The following is a 21,765-nucleotide window of genomic DNA, read 5'->3' as shown; positions in this document are numbered from 1 at the left end:
TGAATGTAACTTATCACGGCTGGATTTGGCACTTGCAAATAAGACAGCAACTCCTGTTGGCAGTAATTTAGAGACAAAAGAAACATTAGCTACCCATATGGTTTTACATTTTTTCCAAAGTGCCTATCCTATCCATGTGGTTTTACTTGCTGTAAGTGACTGTAAAGTACAGACTTCACAGTAGACTCTTCTGCTTTATAATACTGTATGTGGCCAGATTCCTGTTCAATAACTGAACCACTTGACTTACTCTTGAGTCAGTCCCACATCCTTATGCAAGTGGTGCTAAATTTAAAAATGGAATGAATCTATCGTATAATCATTTTACTTTATTATATACCTGTACATGCATCTCACTTGACTTCCTTATGGACGTAAACACCCCTTCACAGTTTGACATAACATCAAGATCAAATGGCTCCATCTCAATCTCCCCCAGTACGCCCTGACAACCTACCAGCCTCTGTTGCTCCTTTATGTTCTGGCACAGTTAAATGCTTAGAAAAAGCACTTTTCAATACTTATCCTCACCATATGCAGCCATTTGAGTCAGATGATCTTCTTCTACAGCATGTTTTATTGATTGCTTTTAAGTGTACTGCCACCCAATGGCCCCTGATTTATTTTGTAATGTTGAGTTGAATGATTCAAAAATCCCTGCCTCTTGTGTGTGTTTTCTGTTCAGTCATACTGCTTTCCTAATCCTCCTTTACCCCTGTCAAACAGTACATCTCCAAAAATAATTTTTCAACTTTAAATGTGGACCAGCTGACAGAACTTGTAACTCCTGTGAAGTGACCCATGCCTGATTTTTGCCCAAGGGCCCCCCAGTGAGTTAGACTGACCATCATCTGATTGCTCAAGTTTACTGCCCATCAAAACAGAGGCCCAAATATTTAATGTGCCTTGAAATGTTTTAATAAGTGTTCTTTTTTACCTTGCCAATTTGATCCAAACGGTAAACCTGGGAAATCATTTCAGTCTAATTACATATTACAGTCTAATAAATATTTAAAAGCACAGACTTAGTAAAAGGTGAAGCAAAGCACAAAGCTGAAGCAAATGCAAAAAATAAAACATGAATACAAGGCCTGCATGAGATTGCATAAGGACTTTGGGATGGCAGGGCAGGCCAAAAATGCGTGCATGCGTGTGTGAGCGAGCGAGTGAGAGCATGTGGTGAGCGAGCGAGTGAGAGCGTGTGAGCGCGTGTGTGAGCGTGTGTAATTTTAACCTCACTTCAACGAGAAGTGAGCTGAGCACATTTTCAGCCACTTTGTTAATGACAATGACTTTCTTGTCACATTTTTCAGACTACAGAGGCCTTAGCTTACTGATGCTCATTTTATCCAATTCCATTTATCAAACAACAAAAGGCCAGAGCAGGCAGAGAAGATCCACACTAATTACATTAGAGCTGGAGGAAGATTGGCACATGTGATGAAGTGATTTGGCCACTTGCAGCCTTAACCACCGTGCTCAATAACTGTAAGCCCATCCCAGTTGTTTATGAGATTGAGCTGTCATTCGGACATCACTCACTTAACATGCTGCTTTAGTACCTATGTTACAGACCCTTACCAACACAAGTGGTGCAATGGGGCAGCAGGAAATGAGTAGGCTGTTACTGAGTGAGTCAATCAATTTAGGCAAGCATCAGGTAAAAAATGGTCAACTAACAAGAATGTCATTGAGGCCATACATGTGAATTGAATATAAATGTATTGTCCTTACACATTTTCACACAGCAAACATTCACTCTAGGAAACTATTTTTTTGTGATAAAATACTGCAAATTAGACTTTTTTCCCATGCTATTTAAAAAGCTTTACAACATTCTCATCATCATGCAAACACCATTCCGTTTATATTATGCAGTATATTCTGCTCCAGATGCTCGGCACGGTGAGCTCCAGGAGTACCAGGCAGCTCAAACAGGTCCCAGGAAACAAATCCAGCATCTCTTTGTGGCAGTCAGTATTTTCCCCAAAAGACAGTGTCGTTCTTACTACTGTACAAGCTTCCAACACAGCTCAGAATCTTCTGTTGACACAAAAGTGTGTGTGTGTGTGTGTGTGTGTGTGTGTGTGTGTGTGTGTGTGTGTGTGTGTGTGTGTGTGTGTGTGTGTGTGTGTGTGTGTGTGTTTGTCTGTCTGTGTTTGTCTGTGTTTGCTGAGGCCGTACAGACAGGATCTTAGGAGTTTGCAGCTGTCACAATGAGATGTCAATATTTATGACACGTTGTTTGCTATCTGGTACGTGTGAACTCTTTCTCCTTCAGACATCTGCTTCAGATATTTGCACATTCAGACACTCAACCATTATAAATAGAAATGGTAACACTTTATAATTACCATCATTAATAGATGGTAAATTGATAGTTAATTCATCTTTAGTTAATTGTCATTTAACTGTTAACAAACAATGAAATTATAATTAATAATGTTTACTAACTATTAGTAGTGCTTTAAATTAAGTTTATTGTTACACACATTATATCCCTCATATACTATATTAGGTATCGGGTAATGATTCAAAAAATGTTTGCAAACATTTAAGAAACCATGTTTAAAACCTCTATAAACATTACATAGATATATGGACCAGATATCCCTAACACTTTGTTAAAGGTGCAGTAGATAAGACTTATAAAACTAACTTTCTGTCAAAAATCCATAGCTTCCTGTTGAGATGCTCCAATCAGGGCCAGAGGGGGTGTCTAACTGTGTCAGTCACTGCTCATGCACACGCATTCATTCTCCCTTGTGGGGGGAGGGGCTTAGGAGACCATTTTTGGCATTTGGGGTTCAAATTTTTTGGCTAAGTCCTGGATCTTCCCAATCCTACCTACAGCACCTTACTAGTTGGTTTGTAAACCGTCTATAAACAGTGTCTGGATGGTTATTATAAAGTTGCAACAGATGACTATAATACGTTGTTAAGTAGTTAATAAATACTTTGTAAACCATCTATAAACATTATTTAGATAGTTAATACTTTGTCAGTGGTTACTAGTTGCTTTGTACACCGTCTATAAACAGTGTCTGGATGGTTATAAAGTTGCAACAGATGACTAAAATAACTTATTAAATAGTTAATAAATACTTTGTAAACCATCTATAAACATTATCTGGATGGCTATTGTAAAGTTGCAACTGATGATTTTCATTGTTATTGGTTAGAAAGTGCTTGGTAAAGCAATGATAAAAATGTTGCCCTTCATTAAATTATATAATTGTTTTATATATACACTGTATATACACATTTAAGATGAGACTTAAAGGTGTTGCTATGTATGATGACTCCCTGCTACTATAAAATGTACAGCTGTCAGGTTTATTACAGGTTTATTAATGTCCGGGCTGAATTCCATCTTCCTTCCCCATTCAAATACCTCAACCCTCAAGTGAAGGAAGACGCAGTAAGCACACCACAGTGCAAATCATATGGCTCATTTTGTAGTTGATCAGTCCATGAGGGAGATGGCTTTGCCTTGATGCCTCACAAGAGCTTGTGTTGTTTCCCTCTGCATCCTCAACACTGCACCTGTTACAACTCGTCCATGTGGACCAGGCCATTTGCTGGCAGTCAGTTAGGCAGGTTTCCTGTACTGTGGCGCACACAGACATATCTTTCCAACACCCTCTTCAATCAGACGCCCTCCACCACCAGTCATAAATTAAATAAAAAATGTGATCAGTGCCAAAAGGCTTAATATATCTTACACTGTAAAACTATGCCATGAAATGTTGTTTTGCAATTTATTTGATTTGTCCATGTAATTAATCTGGCATAGAATCACTTGCTTTTGTGCAACTCCATCTGCAGTTGGGCTTTTGTGTCATCCTTTTTTTCAGGCACAATGCCACTGACAATGCTTTGGTCAATTGAAAAGAGTTCCCTCACCTTCCCCAATTGCACTTTGCAGTCTCTCTTTTGTAATCAGACAGTGTTGTCTTTATCTTGTTAAAAGTACACGACTTTGAACTTAAAGAATCCACAGTCTCACTGACCCTCTGTCACTCTGCAATGTATTTCATCAGCGATCCCAAAACTCATTCCTCCACACAATATTGCTTTTCTTCTTTCTATTTCATTTACAGTGGTTTCAGCCTCACATTCAGTAATGCTGCAGTTTTTCCTCACTGTCCGCACTTGTGTTGCTTTCAAATTTTCATCTCAAATGCACAGTTCTGCTGATTGCCTTCATGCTGTGATTCATAATGAGACACAGGTGTACGTGGTGTATATACACAGGTTCACAAAACAGGGCATTGTGTATGTATCTTATACATATAAATCTACTAAAACCTTAATATATCTGGGGTCAACACTAAACTCCTGCCAGGCTCAGGCATCTGCAAGCTCTTCTTTTGCTCAGGGTGATTAAAATCTCCATCATAGCTTAAATTAGCACTTCATTAGCAAAACCAGTTATTTCACAATGGAGCAGCCAGGACTTTCTGCAAACAACCGTATACAGGGTGTTAACAAATGAAAGAGCAGGGCATGAAATGAAATGTCGAAATGATTAAATGAATCTGAAATCAAAGTGTCATAAGTGTAATATTCTTTAAAAAGTGCCCAGAGCTGAGAAATGCACAGTGCTATGTAGAATGATGAGTGGTAACACAAATGAAAAAGGCAGAGAAGCAAAATATAATCTTAAAAGAAATGAAGAAAGAGGCATAGATTTAGATGTAGAGTTAGAGGGAGAAAGAGGATGCTAGGGACGGTAAGAGTTGCTGTCAAGTGGAAAATGGAAAAGTGGGAGGCGTGAGATTCTTCACTGCTGGCTACAATAATGCATCGTTTGCGAATGGAGAGCTTCAGCCCAGTCCACAGCATGCCACCGAGCCCATCAGACAGCCTTTGGCCACATCCTAATCACTGTTTAATTATTTAGACTGAACAACTGCTCTCAAGGCTGCTTTGTTTTCTTTTCTTTTGTAATCCTATTGCATATGTTTATTCTCTTCTTCTGTCTGGAGCGAGAAACAAACAAAGCCCACATTTTTTGTTTAAATTGCATTGTTTGCCAAGTGCAATAAGAGTAGAGAGAACTCTCCGTAGTGAGCAGTCAGAAGAGTTCGATTCTTCCTTAATTTTGCCCCATTTCTATTACAAAATTCCATGTGATAATGGTTAGTGTCTCACATTATGTAGGTTAATAAATGGTTAACAATTGTAGGTATTCAATATACCGTAGAGGGCATGTTATATAATACATCTAGTTGCAACATACCTGCTGTAACTTCACTGATTAGGGCCAGAGGTCTTCCATGCTTCAAAGTTTTAACCTACAGAGAGCAGTGCAGCATCTGTTTTATGTCCTCTCCGATTCATAGTCAAATTATTCTTAAATAAATAAATACTGCACTACGCTGCTCATAGTAATGCATTTGTGCTGTCCAGACCGGCTTGGCTATAACTCAGTACTGTTGTTTTGATATTGTGTGTAATTTTAGTTTTCAGTATTTTAGTTTCTTTCTATTTTAATTGGAGTATGCATTGGCGAGTGCCCAGATTAAGCCCCTCTGATGTTTTTTTTGCATCTCTCCTTCACATCTTTTATTGATTATGTGTGTATTAATCTGTAGTATTTGTATATGCTTAAACCAGTAAACTAAACTTAACTATTCTTGCAATGCACCAAAGTTTGCAACTATCCAGTAGGTTGTTAGAAATTATCCTCTAAAGATTTACACCATTTACAATGGCTTCATAGGGCTGTTTGAATTATTTATAGACTAAATGCTTCAGATATCTATACATTTGTACATACTTTTTAATATACTAAGTACTGTATACATGATTTATTGGGATTTCAAATATATTTCGATTATTAAAATATTCTAAATATATAAATATAATTATTTAAAGACTTCCTTTTCATGTGCCAGTGGATGTGGAAACAGTAGAAATTTTAAATGATTGTCATTGTGATAACTTTCTGGAGTTATAAACTCCTGTCTAATGTGCAGTGTTTTGAGTTTAAATTTTCAATGGCACCACGTACATACAACCTGGAATAATGAGTTAGCCTTTATATTTCATTTTGTTATTTATCTCAAAACTTCCTTTTAAGCAAAGGTTAACTAGAGAGAATGGGATGTGATGATGACAACCAAACAATTTTTCAATGGTGAAGTGTTAGTGAAGTGTTAGTGAAGCCTAGAAAGCAACACCCTAGCAGTCAATTCTCCTCCTCAGTTAAGAATTAAGCAAAGTCATTCAAAAACTGCATGAATCTCACTCATGCAGTACGTTTTCAGAACAGGCCTCAAACGTGTTTTTTGCTAAAAATGCTCTGCTAAACTTTGTGATTCAGTTAGCACCCTCTGTGTGCACAGTCCTCTGCTTTTGTGCCAGATGGGCAATTAGGAATATGGTTACTGCATGCTGAGCAGCCACCCACACACTGCCTGCAACATTGCCACATGTGGTGAGATTACCTGTAATACCACTCATATTATATACGTCATTCAAGGTCCTTGTCACTAAGCTTAAAATGTTCTGCGCATTGCATACAACAGCCAATAAGGAAGAACAGCTGACATCTGTGATTTTGTTACAGCAGGTTTAAACAGTTTAGTCACAACATCGTTATGTCTTAGGAAGCTTCTAAAAAGTCATTATGAGTCCGGTAACTCCAGTCTGTCATTGTACTTTAACTGAAACTTTACTCATACTGTATTATATTAAAACAAATTTACAAGAATCTTTAACATTACTTCTCATTTAGATTGACAGTTTTCCATCTCTCTGTAAGAAAAGCATCACCATTATTCCCTCTCCTCCCAAGAAGACCGACAGCATCCCTTGTTTTAGCAAGGGCCCCAATACAACGTCTGTTTATGTTCAAGTGATAAATTCCTCTAGCAGGCGTAGAAATTATGACTGGAGCAAAGGAGGAAGTCAGTGACCTTACTAAAAACTGAAAAAGTCTACATAGAGAAGAGGTCTTGGTTGATACTGTAGATGGATTAACAAAATGTCAGAGTTTAACACGTGAGACAGCTGTTTTTTTTTTTTAAGCATCACCCTGATCGTTCCCAACCCTAAGCTATGAGTTTATTATTGTCACCATGACAATGAAGCTCCCCTAACTTCAGAGAGGTAATTTTAATTCCGACCATGATGTTTCCTTAACCTTAACAAATTACCTATTTTAACCCAAACCATGATCTTTCCCTAAACCTAACCAAGTTGTCTTTGTTCCAAAATCTAACCAAACCTTAACCATGCTTTTCTAGAGCATATGGAAAAATTACATATTTTACCCTTTAGTTTTTTTAAGCATTGGTCAACAAAAACTTGTCACCATTGCATGCTAAACTGTTATCACAATTAAATACTCAGGAGTTGTATTTTGGCTTGAAATAGAGCAGTCATGAGGTGGCCTTAATAGTAAGGTAATACTTTTAAAAGTTATTCTTTCTGTGTGTGGATTTGGCTGGCTGTCTTATTACCCAGAAACTTCCTGAAAATGAGTTTGTTTTTCATTAGAGTAGCAGAGAGGCTGGAATGGTGTCATCTTCATTCATCTGTGTGTCTCCCACTTGACCCTCCCTCCCTCGCCCTGCGAGAGAAAAAATCCTCATGACTGATGGACCTGCTGGCTATTTGGACATCTGTCTTCTCCTTCATAGCTCTGGCAGGAAGAGGTCTGGGTACAGTGTGACAGGCTTCCGCAACAGCGTGTACTAACACCGGGTAGAAACATCTCTGTGGCCTAAGCCTTAGAGATCAGCCATTAGTAGGTTGTCAATCTAGCAAGCGCTAACAGTCTTCTGGGCAGCTAGGAGGGAGATTCAGCCCATGGCTTCCAACAAGGAGGTAGATGTGAGATCATTACAGTCCAGATAAATTTAGCTCTTGTAAGGGTATTGTGTCTGGGCTGGTGCTGAATATGGCACAATAATTGTAGTTATGTGGATAATGGAGTGAAATCTGCACACTATTACAGTTTATTTTTACTTGACAGTGGTATTCCCAGAAGGCTGCGAGTTACAAACTTTGGATATATTTGACATATATTTATCATTAAGGAACATATGCTCACAAATAATGAGATGCTGAATGGCATGCATGTAAGCATATTGCTCCTTAATTCTCCTTACAAGAAGTCATTAAGGAAGTTGATAAATATAAATTACATCACATAAATTAGGTTCTTGCTATGCTTTGCATGGTAGGCATTGTGGCTAATCAGGTGTTACTATCAGAAAAAAACTCATTATGCTGTATCTTGCTGAGTTATATAATGTATAATATAATAATGGAAAGTAAATAATTTAGTACATATCACTAAAAACATGAAAGAGGTGTTAGTTAAGCAAGAATAACTCCAAATATTTAAATTCAGATGAGAAACATCAGTATTCTGTCTCAAATGTATAACATCATGTCACACATGAGCAGTTTAAGCTTATTTCCTCCCAAAGTATTTCACCTCTTTAGGATTAACTTTGTTTCTTCTAAGTAGTCCTTTAAAAAAAGTAGTCCTTTCACATATATTTGTACATTTTGTTTTTTCCAAGTGTCCAAAAACTTGATTGGGAATGTCAAAGTCAATCTTCTGTTTGTTTGCATCTTTTTATGGATTCCACAACCAATTCTGGTTGTAAAGAAAATATCTATCTATCTATACCAATAGTAAAAAATAAATATGCTACAGATGACTAATTTATTGTTTTCTCGCCATGTTGGCAGAATTTCGGCAACATGGGAAGAATGAGAGAACCTCTTCACACTTTATTCTAAAAATAGTTAGACCCTAGTGCTAGCAGGGCATGCAATTTACAGAGCAAATGCCATCACAAAAAATAACAGTGCAGTGTACTTTAAGTTGGACTTCAGGAGTTTGATTTTAGTCTTCATCTTAATTCATCAATATACCTTCATACGTCTGTAAAACTGCCCTCCTGTCGGCTATGCCTGGTGCACACGTTCCCTGAATTTATTTGTCTGAAAGGTGATGTAGAATCAGAACAACAGAGCACCTCATTTTATCTCTAATACCCTCTATGCCAACTGCCTGAGAAGTCTGTTTGCTCAACCGGTCTCTGACATCACCAACGACCGACAAACACAATAAATTGAAATTGAAGATTATGAGCTCTTAAGGTGTTTGATGGCCTTGAAATACAAGATATAGAATACAATAGAATAGAATACACTTTACTTTCTCCAAGGGGAAATTTGTCGTAGTTCTACAATCTGATGCTTCACAATACAAACATTTAACAGAGAAACCATTCTTAAATCAACAGAAAATCAACATAAGACATCTTAGGACATGATGAAATGACACATGGCTGTAAAGACAATACTACCTCTTAAAAAGCGACTTAAATTCTAGTTTAAATGTAATGTGGTACACAATGGACTTCAGATCTACTTTTTTCACATTTTCAAATAATTTACAGACCTTATCTTTCTTTCCAGTCTGTTTCCCTCTTCTTTTAATCCTTCTCTTTGCTTTTAGTTTGCCAACAGTACATCACCAGCACTTCCCCTCTGGAGATAAGGACATTTAAAATATGCATCGTACCAGCACTCTGCTTGTCATCCCCAAACAACACACACACATTCTGCGCATTTCATCAGACAGGTGTACCCAGTGCAACAAGGTATTGATGATTGACTATGGCATTCATGACCAGCATTCTTATAACATGCATAGTTTTTTGTATCCAGCTGCAATAACACCTGGAAAAACGTATTCCTAAATATCCACATGAATTACTTTGGTGTGTTTGATAAAGACTTAACTGACCTACTGACATACATATGCAAGTGCACAGTTCCAGTCTCACTGGAAATCTAGTTTGTCCTTATATAATGGCTTGTGTTTCATAGATAGGCTGACAATGATTTTGTTTTAAGGGTCATTTAGGCAACCAAAACAGGTGTGAATCATCAGAGAAGTCTCAAAATATCCTGATTAACAAACTTGAAGGGAAGTTTCTAATTAAAAGCTACGACCAATAGAATTATAGAAAGTAACGACTTCAATGATCCCTGGAGTATTTTATGTCTACAATTGCAAAGGCAACTTGTCATGTGTCACCACCACTTCCAGGCTAATGACTCTGTAATGGCCCCATTTATCCATTTAGCCTCATTGAGTTCTATGAAATGCGTGTCCCGCCAGGTTCTTTGCCCGTTGGTGGATGCTTCAAACACTTGACTGGAAGTGGACCATTGGAGAGCTAGTGGAGTTGCAAAGCTGTCTGTGACAGCAGTGGATGTAGTGGTGTCAAAATCAATTCAAAAGTTATCTTTTCTACATGCTTGGGCTTTGAGCTACGGTTAAGAATTTTAAACGAACACATAGCTGTTGGGTGCTGTCACATTTAGTCCTCAAATTTTGGATTATTAAATGGGAAATGTATAGGTGATTCCATTCAAGTTCGTTTGATAACTTATATTGTGATGTTAGATGTTAAATTGATTATTTATCCATATGTTTAATTGAGGTTCTATGATACAGCACAGTAAAATGTAGAACCTCAAGTACATACGTGCCAACACCTCTGTTTTCCCTGGGCTTGTCCAGTATTTCACAGCCATCTCCTGGTGCCCCCCCCCCCCCCCACCCCCTCCCGCCATCGTAAAGAAATCCCGGAATTTGAAACTTAAATGTTGGCAGGAATGCTCCAGTATCTAGTATCGAAGGAAGAAATTGGTGGTACTAAGTTTAGACTTACAGTAGAGGGATATTTCATTATCTGAGAAGGATTTGTTACCCAACTTTTTTGTCACATAACGATGTGACATGTTTAGTTACTAATACAATACAATGCAATATTGTTTTCAAGATGCCCCAGTCATCAGGGCCATAGCCAGAATGTTTAGAAAAAAACTAAAGTCAAGGTTTTTTGAGTCCGCCAGTGCAATTCCACTGCTTTTTTAAAGCCTTCATTTCAATTCCAAAAATATAATTGTGGTGAAGAAATACAGAATCCCTTTATTCTAACTCTATTTGGCCTAAAGAAAAGTCAAATTTAAGACTATGTGGACTGTAGAAATATCGTAATCAGCCTTGGGACATGTAGGATTCTCACACACACACACACACACACACACACACACACACACACACACACACACACACACACACACACACACACACACACACACACACACACACACCCACCACCAAATGTCAAGAAAATATACAAAAATATGGCCCTGCCACTCAGTAAACAAGTACGTTTTTGGTCTGTATATGTTTATTGTGAATTGACACAAAATGAGTTATGTTTCAGCACCAAGGACAGCAACAACCAGAATTGTACCCTTAAGTTGTTTAAGCACCATGGACAGCAACCACCAAGGTTCCATTCACTTTTAGGTAGAGTTAAACAGACTCCACAGAGCCTGAGCTATGGGGGATTTTTGGAAGAGAGTTTCACAGCGAGTTATTCCGAGTTTATAATAACACAGTCATACAGTCACGTTGTATTTTATGCAAAGTACACAGCCTACACGTGGCATAGCGTGGCACCTTATGTGCCACTCGTCGCCTTATCACTTTGTTGTGGTTTCTGCTTTTCATTTATTTATTTTTTTAAATCTCTCATAACTAAATCATAAAACCTATCAGCCCCTTTTCTTAGATTTCCCCCAATTGTGCCCTCCCCCCTAATTAGTCACGATCAAGCTATTATGGTGGTCAACTTACAGCCTTGGTGTAAATCAGCAGAGAAAAGTCACAACAAGGCTTCTTATCCTCATCCACCCTCAGTTCCCTCGCCTTACGCCTCATACAGTCCAGACCCACCCCTTACTGTCTGCCATGACCGTCCTCTACAATACAACACTGTATTCTTTGTACCTCCCCTTTCTCGCCCTCACTCTGTGCATCCTAGCCTCCCTTCCTAGATATCCATCCCACACCTCTCCACCCCGGTGAGAGAAAAAGAGAACAGAACAGTTTCAAACACGTCGGCATAAATCTCACATCCAGAGCTCCCTTTTCTCCTTCCCCTCCTGACGGACTTCATTACTTTATTCCTCTGCGCGCCAATGCCCGAGACCACGCCGAAACGAAGGATTTTTTCCCCTTGAGCATGAAAAGGATTGCCAAATCATCCGCAATCCAACATCACCGACTGAGCCACCAGCATGAGCACTGGATACATATGCTCCAGCAGAAGTTGTTGGCTAGAGAACTAACAAATCTTGGACCACAAATACAGCTAAGAGGGGAGAGTCAGTTTTAGGTAAGTAGGCTGTACGGTTATCCCGGTTGGACCGGTAACATAATATGAGGTTATCTTATATATTTTATTTTTTCTGTCCATCACTGACCACGAGGTAGTAGTCGGTAGGCAGGGCTACATTGTGGCACAGTTATGGCGATGTTGCGTGGTCAGCATGTTACTGAGGTGGCCGATGGTGTCCTTTTCAGGATGGAGGGAATTTGGTCTTATCACTGTGAAGCTACCTTTTTAAATAAATGGTGTGCAAGTTCTTACAAGCTCCACCCGGACTGAATGTCGACGGAGCGTTCTGAGGCTATTACAAATAATATGACTTATCTTATAATCTTATAAACCCATCATCTCCAAGCATTATGCAAATGAGTTATTTTCTCGATTATGTGCACTCGGCTGCGTTCTCTCTGCACCTTGTGAGGTAGCATCTTCCCGCGGTGATGCTGCAGAAGTGCGGAAATAAAGGAGCATAAAACACTCAGAATTTTGGGGTTCGCATATTACGCAGACCTGCCGTGGCTTCAATGAATGGCATTACGGGGGCAACATTCAGAGGTGCATTAGCAGGCCTACAGAATACTGTGCACTCGGCATCAATATTTTTATTCAAGCTAATTATGTTTGCAGTCCAGTCGTGACTTTTAACATCCATGTTGATTAATTCGTCCCGGAAACTGCATGGTCCATAAACTAAAAGTGAGTGTCATCACAGCTCGGATATTGGATATGGAATGAGTTGCGGTCACGCGCCCTGTTATGATTTTTTTTTTTTTTTGTAGATTCTGTGTTATGGATGAATTACTGCCTGTATTGAATTCTGTGAAAGCAGATAGTCAGCTGGATCTGTGTTTCTGTGTATCTGCTGGTCTGTGTTCGACGTGGCTCCAAACGCGCGTGAAAGAAAGCAAGCACGTAGCATACATGCTTGTTTTATTGTATGTGTGCCTGAGTGCGCGTGTGTGTGTCACCAGTGAGAAGTTGCCGTTCCGTGTTCCCTCAAGTTGCATTGATTGCTGTTCCACTGACTAACTGCGGGGGGAGCTCATGCTCTTTTACACTATGTGTCATTGTGTGGCTCAAGGCAAGATAACTGTGTATGATACTGATACCAACTCTATGAAATTAGAGAAGTGGCTTCTGTTTGAAATTGGTCCGGAAGCATTTATCTGCACTTCCATGACCGCCACTGCAGTTTTTGTTTTGTTTTTCATTGTTTCTCTTTGGAAAGCAGTCCAATTAGCTACATTCATTTAGTATTAACAAATATATACAAAGAAGAAAATGCACGTTATGCATATATGATTTCCAGGTTTAGAGCACAAGACATCAGTCTAATAAAATAAAAGTGAACAGGCCACAATGAACAATAAAAGATATCTATCTAACTAAAACACAGCATAGATTAGCCTTTAAAGAGCTAGTTGAAAAATTGTCTGTGTGGCACCAAAACGTGAATAATCCTGCATTCAGTACTGAATGTAAACTTTAAGTTAAGCTTTGATGTTTGAAATTGACATTATATTGAAAGCAAGTCAATCAATACTGCAGTATGGTTCTGCCTTCGTCTCCAAATGTGCAGTGCAGAATTGCACTGGCAGCGGAAATTGCAAAAGAAAAGCTGCCCTATTCAGAATGCCTCATTCAATCTGGTGGCCTTTTCAATGGCAGAACGCTGGCAACATGTAATCATTTTCAGAGGGAAGGCATTCCACATCATATTGCCAAAATAAAAATGCCAGCAGTAGCTTAAAGCTATACTTGTGTCATGGCTTAAGATGACCCAATGTTGATGAAAAGAAAACATTCAGCAACTTTTTACAGACCTTGGCAGCGCAACTTTCTGATGAATTGTCTGAAAAACATGTGGCTGTGCTTCTTGAAAGGTGAGGAAATAAACACCCTTAAACATAATTAGGATGATATAATTAATGCAATCACCCTTTGCACACAAAGCTGCTCTATGTATAGTATATCGCGTATGGATGTTATTTTAAAAACAGCACACTATCAGTCCTGTATTGGCAGAACCCACCAGCTCTCTCTGTCACTGTCTTTGTATTTTTGTATTTGCATGGCATTGCTTTTATGTGGGGGAGGACTGCAGCTGTAGTGGCCAGAAGGCTGCCTCCCGAGAGGTTTAAAAAAAAAAAAAAAAAAAAAAAAGTTTTTATTGCAAACAAACAACAGGGTCACATAATGATGTGACAGAATCCCACAGAACTGCTGGTTTGCTTACAATATTTTGGAGAGGCAGCTAAATCATTTGACCTCCACTAGGGCCTGTCTGACCTATGTGCTGCTGCTATCATTCCCGTTAGACCACATGGGGCCTAACTGTGCTTGTATAGTATGATGTTCAAAAAGAATTCTCACCCCGTAGGCTCATAATTATATGGTTGGTAGCTGATCACAAGTGGTTAATTGCATTCTTGGCACCATGGAATTTAAACCATGTTAAGCCTTGATTAACAATTCCAGAAGGACATTTTGTTTCAGTTTTTTTTTTTTTTTTTTTTAATGGCCTTTAAAAAAACATCTGAACATTCCTGTGGAGGGATGCCCTTTCACCCCCAGGCACAGTACATAAACTGTATTAAAACATTGACTTATTATCTGAGAAGGCAACCATGGTTTTGAAATTCTTTGCTGCATGTACTGCTCTTCGCTATCTTTGTCAGCTACTGGAGCTACAAATTTTGGGCTCTGTGTGAAGCCTAGGGGGAGCTGAAAGCAGGCTCAGAAAAGCATCACAACAGTGACAATTTTATTGTTATAAACTATTCAGGCATTCAATCCACACAATTCGTCATCTGAATGCAGCCTCCGTCCAGTCTCTCTGCATCTCCCTCTTTCTCTTCCTTCACAGTGGGTGACCACAGTCTGTTTGTGAGCGAACATAAGCACAGTTACAATTAAGAAATCCATTGTACAAAAGTTAACAATCAAACAGAAATCAATTATTTATCAAACAAATATATATATATATATATATATATATATATATATATATATATAACCTACGATACAACTTTATTGTCGGTTTACACTGAAATCCATTTTGCGTCCCCGAGCAGCTTCGCTAAGAAAGTAAATAAAATAAAAGTGCACACAGAGATAGACAACGATTACACATATGCACTTTCAATTTCATGTCTGAAAGCAAAGCCTTTTTTGGCTTGCCTTCTGACTGCTGATGAAACTGAATATGATGTTGTATAACAATCATTAATTATTAAGTTCATTTTGCAGGAGCTGTAGTGATAGAGTTTTGCACTGTAATTATAATTTTTGCAGCATTTTCTTATGTTTTGTGTTTAGCATTGGACATGAAAAAGAAAATCAGCTGATCACCTAGATGCTATTAGTATGTACTGGCATAATTTGAATAATATGTAAGAGCCGTGGTTGCTAAATGTTTGTGAGTAAAACCAAGTAAGTAAGGAGGTGCTTTCAAATGTGCAATGTAAGACCTTGCATATTTGGTTAACACGTACAGTCCTCTGCAAACTATTAATCCTGACCTAACATTTGGTGGTTGCCAGGTAGGAGACATAATTGAGCTACTACAAACCTGATCCCTGTGCCATTGAGCACTGCTACGGAGCTCAGTTATTACTCCTTAAAAATATGATAACTCTGACAACACAGTAATAACTACAGTCATTCATCTTGCTTGACACCGCCTTGGTCTTTGCTGGCTTGGTGATAGCTGTGGTTGTACATTCATTTGAATGTTCTGCCCCATGTTACTGTGAGTAGGAGAGGGAAAGGGCGTGATATGTTTTGATTTGCCGTGGTCTTTCACATTACTGAACATTAGACGTCTGCACTGGCCAGCGATTCCACATTGAACCTTTTAACTTCATTTGCATCACTGTTGCCTCGCATGTTCCCTCCAGCAATGTAATTTGATCTGCTCCAGTCTAGAAGTTGTGTCTGGGGTATCTTAAACAAAATACAGTCTTCTCAGACGTAAAATATCTTTGGGCCCCACTTTGTATGGAGATGAAATGAAACTGTTGAGAATATTTTCTTTCCCACCTGCATCTGCCTGGTAATGTTGTGGGTAGCCATTGCATAATTACATTTTGGAGGAATTGTAATGCTCTGTGGATTATGTTCTATGTCAGCATATCATGTTGATACATCATACATGTTTACTGTTTGTTGAACATATCTACAAAACTTTCACAGCCAACAAATCTTGTTATACTGTAAACATCTTTTAGTGTTCTCATTATCCATCAACTTGTGGCAACTAAAGTATGGGGAAGATATTGCTGCTTCAATCAATATTTCTATATTAATAATGGATCCATTGACTATGTATAACGTGAAAGGGGTTGCTAGATGAACACACAGAGACTTACCACTCAGCTGTGCAGTTCCCCTCAACTCTATGGGGCTTATTGTTTTGGTTTTCAGGCCTGCAGCTTTACTGTTCTCAAATGATTTCCTTCTGGCCTCATGCTTTAACAAAGTCAGTGCACAAACTTCTGTGGCACACATCCAGCTGGTTGGTCATAGCTCAGTGTTGTTTTGGTACTCACAGCTTCCAGGGGTTTACAGTGCAGCTGCCATTGCACTGACAGTGATTTCCAGGCTGCACAGTGAAAACGATAGCTCACATCCACGAAGATTTTCAGGATAGTAACTATGTATTTTCATCAAGAACACTGTTTTCAGAGGTGCATCATTCACATGTGTTATCTCTCTCTCTTCCCAAAAGGTTGTAATAAGTGAAAGACAACAATTGCTTTTGCAAAGGTTGATTGTGGTGGGGCATTGTGATAAGTGATTGCTAATTGGTTGGGTGATTTAGTTATTAGCCCAAACAAACAAATAAACAACTGAAAAGTGAAGCCATACATACTTAAGTTATTAGAACAACATTCAAGTTCTATCAGACGTCTGCCTTACTTTTGATTGTTAGCAATGTGTTCATTATTTTATGCATGTAAATATAGCCATTCACGTACTAAGTGCAGCCTTTTAGAGCACAATGTTGAAAACAAACTAAAGCAACAAAACAGTCCCAGAGCTTCAAATATACTGTGTGAGTCTTTGTCTTTCATAATTGGTTCGGGTCACTATGGAAAGACAAGACTGTGATGGGGATTTCACATCTTAAGACAATTGAGCCCCTCTTAAGAAGCAGTTGGTTTCGACTTCTTTGGACAACTGTCAGTGTGTTGTAACAGGGACAAGCATTTAAAGGGTTTGAGAGGATCAGATTTGATTGGCGATAAAACTACCAAACAATGCTCATTTTGACTTTCATGTGCACTAGAGCCATAAACTTGCCCCAGCACTTGTGCTTTGTGAATAATGAATGAATAATGAACATGAATGTTTAAACTCTCTCTAAGAAAGATCATCTTCATGACTGAAACAGACAGAAAATGTGATATTTTTTAAGCTTTTAATACTTTTGTTTTCAAATGTTCAATGAAACTCAAAAATCATAAAGATGCATATAACAATATAAACAAATCAAACACATTTTATTGTTCTATTTATTTGCAAAAAATATCCCAGTTATAATTAGTAAATCTATCTATCAACAAATTCATTCACATTTTAATATTGTCTTTCGTCATGATTTTTTATTTTTAATGTGCATTTCTTAAAGAATGGGTTCAAAAATGTGTCCAATCCTGAACTTCCACACTTACTGTTAACATGTATAAACAAATCTAAAGTATTACTTATTTCTATGAGTCAGCTAAGTGTCTGCCAGTGTAAAAAGCCTCAATTTAAGATGTGAACAATCATGGGAAGATAATTTTTCTGAAGAATTTTAATTAGGCCTCTCACAGAGAAGGTTTTAATCTTTTCCAATCTTCCAAGGGCTGACTAGCAAGGGAGAAACACTCCCTGCTAGAACATTTTAGGCACATCCATTTATTCCTTAGAATACAGAAACATTTGCTAAAATATTTCATATAGTGTGGGATTTATATTATGTAAACTGGATGGAGATGAGAAGCTTTTATTTTCAGAACATACAGTATGTCCTAATTTTGAAAAATTCAACAGTAGAGAAGTCATTTGGGAGAGAGAGTAGATTCATAAACTGACCCATGACTGATGTGATGCTGGTGAGTCAATGCACTGTTGCCTCATGCTAGTGGCTCTCAGCATCAGTGACCTATATTGCAGCTCAGGGCAGCAGCAGACTACAATGCAGCAAGTGACTGATCAGATTTGAATATTCAAATTAGAGTGCAATGATATTGTGAGCTATCGTAAAAGCTTTCTTAGCTGGCTAAGCTGCTAGGGATAGATAGATAGACTACATTAACTCAATCATTTTAGCTTTCTTGTATAATCTACTTGCAGATAAATTAATATTGGATCAGCACATGTATACAGATGTTATATTTTTGTCTATTAGTGGCAAACTTGTTGTTTAATTGTGAAATAAGTATGTGACACTAAATTATATTCTTCACTTCTACAATTCACTGTAAATTTACTTTGGATGAACAGGATTTTGTGACTATTGTGAATATGATCATTTAGATTGCTGTATAAAGTCCCTTCAGAAATGCAATTCTTTATGTAAATGTGATGGCAGTTGTGGAGAAGTAAGGAGAGTGTCCTCCTAGATGATCCTAAATGACACCATCAGTCTGATGTGTGATAAGGAAAACATTATCCTGGCAGCAATATGTTTTCGCTAAAATGTAACTGCTAAAGCAAAATGGACACAATTTGTGGGAGACTCAGTTGATTAGTGCTGCATCCTTTGTCTGCAACAACTTAGGGCTGTAAAAGGCATTGTGCTACTGACTCCAGAAGTAGCACATGAATGGCCTGACACAGCACTTTCACAGAAGTACCAACCTATAGATTTTTTCTGTGTACCTGACCTTGCCTGTGTGTGTGTGTGTGTGTGTGTGTGTGTGTGTGTGTGTGTGTGTGTGTGTGTGTGTGTGTGTGAATCCTACATGTCCCAATGGGTGAACCATTAGTACATTTGCATTCCTAGTATGTGAGTTTAAATGCCTAAGCACGCCATCCTGTCACACTTAGCCTGAGGGACATTGACGAGAAATTCATGCATATTTGTGATCATTTGCCATTGCTTTCAGGCCTGTTGCTAAGGTAACTCTTATATCCTTGTATCACGTCTTCAACTGGTGGTCATATATTTGGTCAACCTAATTTCTACTTATCAGTCATGCAATCATTATTTTAAATTTACTCAATGAATGAATGTTGAGTGAGTTTCATAATGGTCTGCCTTTTCAAATGATGTGGATTATCTGCTGTAGTTGGATTTCCATTACTATTTGTGTTTTAAAATTCCTGACCATTGTGTTTTATCTGCTCAGACTAAAGTTTAAAATTCACACATGAAAGCCGTAATATTGTTCTGGACATTATTTAATATAAATTGGATTTGCCTCAGGATGAAGACTATAATTAAAAGACAATAAACAAAACATATCACCTCCAGGCCTGCAAATCTTGCTAATATTGCTTGGCCTCAGATAGTTTTTATTTGTTTGTTTAAATGTTTTAAAATTCAGTGTTTATAATTATAGTTAAACCAAAACTTACTGCATAGCATGTAACAATGGCATCAATATTCCATAAGTTTGATTGCCAGAATCAAAATCTGTTGTTTTTAATGATCATTTGTGCCTTGAAGTTATTTAAACTGTATGTGCTTTGAAAGGAGTCAGTCAAATTATGGAAATATTATTAAATTAACAGGTTATACAGTAAATGTGGCCAGGTGTCTCTGCTATTGTGTTTCCAGATAATTTAAGGTTCAAAATTGCTCAATATTTACAAGTATTTCTCAGTTGAAAGGGAAGGAAGTGGAATTAAATATTTCAATAAAGCAAGAGCTAAAACTGAACCTGCCAAGTCCCACATGTAATGTCCGCTGAAGATGAAACAAGGAAGCAGATGTTGACTGAAAGACACTGAAGCAGATGGAACTGTGCATGTTAGACCAACTAGAAATCTACTGAAAAGCTACTGTCTACAATACTAATGATCACACTGTAAAATACATAAATGTATTCATTCCCAAATAAAACGCTCAATCTTGGGTGAGAAACAGAGAAAAATCCCAGTCTCATTTTAGGCCACTTAACTTTTTATTTAAAACTTTTTATTCAGAATGAAAAAGGTCAATCTACAAAAGCGCTCATAGCGTTTGCAGGAAAGAGGGTTAGGTCAGCTGTCAGCATGGTTTCTGGAAAGAGGATCAAGCATTGCATATTTAAAAGTAGGAATGAAACTGTGGCCAGAGAACTAGTAAAAATAGACAAAATGCTGAATCAAATTAACTAGAAACTTAGGAGGACAGATGTATGCTGCAGATTGGGGACTAAATGCCGGATTGCAAAAACATTTTTGCAGTTATTTTAAGTAATATCTTAATTATTAATCACATTGCTTGGCATGTTTCTAAGTAGAAATATACTTTGGGATGGCTGCTGAAAAACATTACTGTAAACATTACATTACTGAATTAACAAACATTACTGTATGTGTGAGTTCTGAAAGGATTTATATATCAAAAAGACACAAAGCAAGTGCGTGGTTTCAGGTCTCTCAACCACATTTCCGATTTGTTTAGCGAATTCAGTCTGATTATCAGGCTAATACAGTACATTTACATGGCCTATTTATTGGGCCAGATTTAGCTCATCCACACCATCCAAAATGCCGACTTAACTAAACATTCAAATTCTCCAATATGACAGGACAGAACAAAACAGACTCACTGCAGCAGAGGCTTTCTTGCACTGTTGGACTCCATTTGCCTCCACTTCGGTTTCCATGAAGGCTGTTGGGATTACTAATAAACAATGGCACTGGGTTGCCACCTGGCAACATGTTGTGATTGCCGGCTGGAGGAAGGAGACCCAACCAGCTGGCCATTCTTTACCACTGGTGCCAGTCGCTGTCCCTTACACTGCACATGTGTAGTGTTCAGTAGAGCGGAATCCTTGCTCTGTTGTGCATCAATCATCTTCTGTAGGTTATAACCTCGGCAGAGACAGCAGGCAAGACTTGTACTGTATGTTTATAATAGCAGATTAGTTGTGTAAGGTAGAGAGTGGAGTGTAGTATGGTATGTAGCTTCTTGAGTATAAGCTGGTGCCATTGTGCTCTGTTTGCAGCTACCTTTAGTGAATTTTGTGCTGTGAGTCCCACTTCAAAGAGGAGGCGATTGGAGGGTGAATAAAACCTCCAAGTCAGTCAATTGGCCCTGAATTGCCCAAACTTAACTGCAATATCAGCAGTGCAAGAAAGTGGCTGGCGTGGTCAACTTTTTTCCTGGCTTAACTTGCTCAGCCCCTCACATTGACATCAGGGCCAGGTGGATAGGGAGGAAGTGGATGGAGAGGAGGCAGTGTGCTCGATTTATCAGTAATTATGGAGTGCTATTTTCTCTGTCTCCCATCTATGTCTGCCCTGGGAAGCAGTAGCCATTCTTTAATCTTGACACCTGGTGATCATGTAACACAAGGAAGTGCCTATTAGAGGTGGATAGAAACTGGAGGGGACC

At 38.3% G+C, this 21,765-nt stretch overlaps 1 protein-coding gene across 2 annotated transcripts in view; it reads left to right on the top strand.

Annotated features, from left to right (window-relative positions):
• brinp1 (bone morphogenetic protein/retinoic acid inducible neural-specific 1) overlaps window positions 1-21,765 on the top strand; it is a 159,086-nt gene that overhangs the window by 20,616 nt on the left and 116,705 nt on the right. Inside the window, exon 1 of one of the 2 annotated variants that reach the window (XM_028602442.1) lies at window positions 11,886-12,233. The exons of the other annotated variant lie outside the window; for it this stretch is intronic. The gene's annotated coding sequence lies outside the window, so the exon portion shown is untranslated. Of the gene's footprint in view, window positions 1-11,885; window positions 12,234-21,765 lie in introns of those variants that run through there. 2 annotated transcript variants of the gene reach the window in all.

The sequence above is a fragment of the Perca flavescens genome, chromosome 16 (assembly GCF_004354835.1).
Source record: "Perca flavescens isolate YP-PL-M2 chromosome 16, PFLA_1.0, whole genome shotgun sequence".
Lineage (NCBI taxonomy): Eukaryota > Metazoa > Chordata > Actinopteri > Perciformes > Percidae > Perca > Perca flavescens.
Note: the sequence above shows the minus strand (reverse complement) of the source record. Positions and strands in the feature narration are given on the sequence as shown.